The sequence below is a fragment of the Oryctolagus cuniculus genome, chromosome X (genome assembly GCF_964237555.1).
Source record: "Oryctolagus cuniculus chromosome X, mOryCun1.1, whole genome shotgun sequence".
Lineage (NCBI taxonomy): Eukaryota > Metazoa > Chordata > Mammalia > Lagomorpha > Leporidae > Oryctolagus > Oryctolagus cuniculus.
The window spans coordinates 112657895-112664623 of NC_091453.1; positions in this window are offsets into that span (position 1 = coordinate 112657895).

Consider the following 6729-nt stretch of genomic DNA (forward strand, 5'->3'; position numbering starts at 1 on the left):
ACTTTGGAAATTTATATTCATTAAATAAAAGATAAAAAAAAAGATTATGAAGATGATGACATAGAAGAAATGCAAGAAGCAGATCTCAAAAAATTGATAAGAACATTAAGAAGTTCTCAAAAACAAATTCTTGAACTACAGAAATCCTTAATGGACAAGATAGAAAATCTCTCTCGTGAAAATGAAATATTAAGGAGGAATCAAAATGAAACGAAACAACTAGTACAACAGGAAACTGGGATAGTGACTGAAGTGAAGAATTCAATAGATCAAATGAAAAACACAATAGAGAGCCTTACAAACAGAATGGGTGAAGCAGAAGAGAGAATATCGGACTTAGAAGACAGAGAACAGGAAAGGATACAGTCAGACCAAAGAAAAGAAGAGGAAATTAGAAATTTAAAAAATATTGTCGGGAATCTTCAGGATACTATTAAAAAACCCAACATTCGGGTTCTAGGAGTTCCTGAAGGCATGGAGAGGGAGAAAGGATTAGAAGGCCTTTTTAGTGAGATATTAGCAGAAAATTTCCCAGGTTTGGAGAAGGACAGAGAAATCCTAGTACAGGAAGCTCACAGAACCCCTAATAAACACGACCAAAAGAGATCCTCACCATGACACATTGTAATTAAACTCTCCACAGTGAAACATAAAGAAAAGATCCTAAAATGTGCAAGAGAGAAACGTCAGATTACTCTCAGAGGATCTCCAATCAGACTCACAGCTGACTTCTCATCAGAAACCCTACAAGCTAGGAGGGAATGGCGAGATATAGCCCAGGTACTAAGATAGAAAAACTGCCAGCCCAGAATATTATATCCTGCAAAGCTATCATTTGTGAATGAAGGTGAAATAAAGACTTTCCATAGCAAACAGAAATTGAAAGAATTTGTTGCCACTCGTCCAGCCCTGCAAAAGATGCTTAAAGATGTGTTACACACAGAAACACAGAAACACGGTCATCAATATGAAAGAAGGTAAAGGAAGGAAACCAAGGAAGGAAACCTCACAGCAAAAGATCACAGGGAATTCAAAGCATATATTAGAACTTATCTTTGGCAAATGGCAGGGCAAAGTTACCACTTTTCATTAGTCACATTGAACGTGAATGTCCTGAACTGTCCAGTTAAAAGACACCGATTGGCTGATTGGGTTTAGGAACAAAACCCATCTATTTGCTGCTTACAAGAAACACATCTTTCCAACAAAGATCCATACAGACTGAAAGTGAAAGGCTGGAAAAAGATATACCATGCCAACAGAAATGAAAAAAGAGCGGGTGTAGCCATCTTAATATCGGACAACATAAACTTTACCACAAAAACTGTTAAGAGAGACAAAGAGGGACACTATATAATGATTAAGGGATCAATTCAACAGGAAGATACTACGATTATCAATGTATATGCACCTAACTACAGGGCACCAGTTTATCTAAAAGATTTATTAACGGACTTAAAGGGAGACTTAGACCCCAATACAATAGTACTGGGGGACTTCAATACTCCACTCTCAGAAATAGACAGATCAATAGGACAGAAGATCAACAAGGATACAGTAGATTTAAACGACACTATAGCCCAAATGGATCTAACAGATATATACAGAACTTTCAATCCTACAGCTAAAGATTTTACATTCTTCTCAGCAGTACATGGAATCTTCTCTAGGATTGACCACATACTAGGCCATAAAGCAAGTCTCAGCAAATTCAAAAGAATTAGAATCATACCATGCAGCTTCTCAGACCATAAAGGAATGAAGTTGGAAATTAGCAACTCAGGAATCCCTAGAGCATACGCAAACACATGGAGATTGAACAACATGCTCCTGAATGAACAATGGGTCATAGAAGAAATCAAAAGAGAAATCAAAAACTTTCTGGAAGTAAATGAGGATAACAGCACAACATACCAAAACTTATGGGACACAGCAAAAGCAGTGTTAAGAGGAAAGTTTATATCAATAGGTGCCTACATCAAGAAATTGGAAAGGCACCAAATAGATGAGCTTTCAATTCACCTCAAGGATCTAGAAAACCTACAGCAAACCAGACCCAAATCTAGTAGGAGAAGAGAAATAATTAAAATCAGAGAAGAAATCAACAGGATTGAATCCAAAAAAACATTCCAAAAAATCAGCCAAACGAGGAGCTGGTTTTTTGAAAAAATAAACAAAATTGACACCCCATTGGCCCAACTAACTAAAAAAAGAAGAGAAAAGACCCAAATCAATAAAATCAGAGATGAAAAAGGAAACGTAACAACAGACACCACAGAAATAAAATGAATCATCAGAAATTACTACAAGGACTTGTATGCCAGCAAACAGGGAAATCTATCAGAAATGGATAGATTCCTGGACACATGCAACCTGCCTAAATTGAACCAGGAAGACATCGAAAACCTAAACAGACCCATAACTGAGACAGAAATTGAAACAGTAATAAAGGCCCTCCCAACAAAGAAAAGCCCAGGACCAGATGGATTCACTGCTGAATTCTACCAGACATTTAAAGAAGAACTGACTCCAATTCTTCTCAAACTATTCAGAACAATTGAAGAAGAGGGAATCCTCCCAAATTCTTTCTATGAAGCCAGCATCACCTTAATTCCTAAGCCGGAAAAAGATGCAGTACTGAAAGAGAATTACAGACCAATATCCCTGATGAACATAGATGCAAAAATCCTCAATAAAATTCTCGCCAATAGAATGCAACAACACATCAGAAAGATCATCCACCCAGACCAAGTGGGATTTATCCCTGGTATGCAGGGATGGTTTAATGTGCGCAAGACAATCAATGTGATACACCACATTAATAGACTGCAGAAGAAAAACCATGTGATTATCTCAATAGGTGCCGAGAAAGCATTTGATAAAATACAACACCCGTTCATGATGAAAACTCTAAGCAAACTGGGTTTGGAAGGAACATTCCTCAATACAATCAAAGCAATCTATGAAAAACCCACAGCCAACATCCTATTGAATGGGGAAAAGTTGGAAGCATTTCCACTGAGATCTGGTACCAGACAGGGATGTCCACTCTCACCACTGCTATTCAATATAGTTCTGGAGGTTCTAGCCAGAGCTATTAGGCAAGAAAAAGAAATTAAAGGGATACAAATTGGGAAGGAAGAACTCAAACTATCCCTCTTTGCAGATGACATGATTCTTTATTTAGGGGACCCAAAGAACTCTACTAAGAGACTATTGGAACTCATAGAAGAGTTTGGCAAAGTAGCAGGGTATAAAATCAATGCACAAAAATCAACAGCCTTTGTATACACAGACAATGCCATGGCTGAGGAAGAACTTCTAAGATCAATCCCATTCACAATAGCTACAAAAACAATCAAATACCTTGGAATAAACTTAACCAAGGACATTAAAGATCTCTACGATGAAAATTACAAAACCTTAAAGAAAGAAATAGAAGAGGATACCAAGAAATGGAAAAATCTTCCATGCTCATGGATTGGAAGAATCAATATCATCAAAATGTCCATTCTCCCAAAAGCAATTTATAGATTCAATGCAATACCAATCAAGATACCGAAGACCTTCTTCTCAGATCTGGAAAAAATGGTGCTGAAATTTATATGGAGACACAAGAGACCTCGAATAGCTAAAGCAATCTTGTACAACAAAAACAAAGCCGGAGGCATCACAATACCAGATTTCAGGACATACTACAGGGCAGTTGTAATCAAAACAGCATGGTACTGGTACAGAAACAGATGGATAGACCAATGGAACAGAATTGAAACACCAGAAATCAACCCAAACATCTACAGCCAACTTATATTTGATCAAGGATCTAAAACTAATTCCTGGAGCAAGGACAGTCTATTCAATAAATGGTGCTGGGAAAATTGGATTTCCACGTGCAGAATCATGAAGCAAGACCCCTACCTTACACCTTACACAAAAATCCACTCGACATGGATTAAAGACCTAAATCTACGACCTGACACCATCAAGTTACTAGAGAACATTGGAGAAACCCTTCAAGATATTGGCACAGGCAAAGAATTTCTGGAAAAGACCCGGGAGGCACAGACAGTCAAAGCCAAAATCAACTATTGGGATTGCATCAAATTGAGAAGTTTCTGTACTGCAAAAGAAACAGTCAGGAGAGTGAAGAGACAACCGACAGAATGGGAAAAAATATTTGCAAACTATGCAACAGATAAAGGGTTAATAACCAGAATCTACAAAGAGATCAAGAAACTCCACAAAAACAAAACCAACAACCCACTTAAGAGATGGGCCAAGGACCTCAATAGACATTTTTCAAAAGAGGAAATCCAAATGGCCAACAGGCACATGAAAAAATGTTCAAGGTCATTAGCAATCAGGGAAATGCAAATCAAAACCACAATGAGGTTTCACCTCACCCCGGTTAGAATGGCTCACATGCAGAAATCTACCAACAACAGATGCTGGCGAGGATGTGGGGAAAAAGGGACACTAACCCACTGTTGGTGGGAATGCAAACTGGTCAAGCCACTATGGAAGTCAGTCTGGAGATTCCTCAGAAACCTGAAGATAACCCTACCGTTCGACCCAGCCATCCCACTCCTTGGAATTTACCCAAAGGAATTTAAATTGGCAAACAAAAAAGCGGTCTGCACCCTAATGTTTATTGCAGCTCAGTTCACAATAGCTAAGACCTGGAACCAACCTAAATGCCCATCAACGGTAGACTGGATAAAGAAATTATGGGATATGTACTCTTTAGAATACTATACCTCAGTAAGAAACAACGAAATCCAGTCATTTGCAACAAAATGGAGGAATCTGGAACACATCATGCTGAGTGAAATAAGCCAGTCCCAAAGGGACAAATACCATATGTTCTCCCTGATCGGTGACGACTGACTGAACACCAAGAGGGAAACCTGTTGAAGTGAAATGGACACTATGGGAAACTGTGACTTGATCAGCATAGCCCTGACTGTTAATGAACAACTTAATACATTATCCCTCTTAGTAGTTTTTTTTTTATCTGTTCTACTTAATATGACTGGTTTAATTCTGTAATTATCACACAGTTATTCTTAAGTGTTGAAAATTAACTGAAATGTAATCCCTGTTAAACATAAGAGTGGGAATAAGAGAGGGAAGAGATGTATAATTTGGAACATGCTCAAGCTGACTTGCCCCAAATGGTAGAGTTGGAAACATACCAGGGGATTCCAATTCAATCCCATCAAGGTGGCATGTACCAATGCCATCTCACTATTCCAAGTGATCAATTTCAGTTCACAATTGATCATAATGAAAGGACTAAGAGTCAAAGGGAGCACATAAACAAGTCTAATACCTGCTAACACTAACCGATAGAATAAATAAAGGGGAGAGTGATCCAACATGGGAAGTGAGATACTCAGCAGACTCATAGAATGGCAGATGTCCTAAATAGCACTCTGGCCTCAGAATCAGCCCTAAAGGCATTCAGATCTGGCTGAAAAGCCCATGAGATTATTTCAGGCATGGAAAGCCAAGACACTCTGGCAAAAGATCTCTGTGAGTGAGATCCCAGTGGAAAGAACAGGTCTTCAAAGAAGGAGGTACCTTTCTCTGAAGGGAGGAGAGAACCTCCACTTTGACTATGACCTTGTCTAAACAAGATAAGAGTCGGAGAACTCAGGGGGATTCCATAGCCTTGGAAACTCATGACTGGAGCATAGGGAGATTACTGATGCCATAGACAGGAGTGTCAATTGGTAAAGTCAACAACAGGAGTCACTGTGCACTTACTCCTCATGTAGGATCTCTGTCCTTAATGTGCTGTGCATTGAGATTTAATGCTATAACGAGTACTCAAACAATATAATTCACTTTGTGTTTCTATGGGGGTGCAAACTGTTGAAATCTTTACTTAATGTATACTAAACTGATCCTCTGTAAAAAAAAAAAAAAAAAGAAATTATCAATTCCCAACTTGACTCTCACTGGGATTAAACATGACAATAGGTCTGCTCTGATTTCATCATCATTTAAAAAAATCATCTATTATTTTTCACTTTATGTTTCTGTGTGGGAGCAAACTGTTGAAATGCTTACTTAATGTATACTAAGCTGATCTTCTGTATATTAAGATAATCAAAAATGAATCTTGATGTGAATGGAAGGGGAGAGGGAGTGGGAAAGGGGAGGGTTGTGGGTGGGAGGGACGGTATGGGGGGGGAAGCCATTGTAATCCATAAGTCGTACTTTGGAAATTTATATTCATTAAATAAAAGTTTTTTTTTTTTTTAAAAAAAGTACACCGCACAGTGGGAGGCAAAAAAAAAAAAAAAAAAGACAAGGAATCAAGATTAAAGAACTTTGAGATGGTGTGAAAGGAGCAAACATTCGAGATATTGGGGATTGGATTGGACTAGCGAATACTAAGATAGTTACAGAAAACTTTAGTGATCTTGAGGAAGATGCAACTATCTAGGGAAAGGAAGGTCAAAGGTCATCAGTGAGAGTGAATTCAACCAACTCCACCCTGACACTTAGATTCCCCATGATTAAAGATAAATGAGAGCTCTCAAAGCTACAAGAGAAAAGAAAGAGATAACACGTAAACTGACTCCAGTGTGCTAGACTTACAGACCCCTCAGCAGAAACATCAACAGCCAGGAGGGTGTGGGATGAGATTTTTACAGTACTGAAGGGAAAAATTGCCAGCCAAGAATACTGTACCCAGCAGAGCTATCCTTCAGATATGAG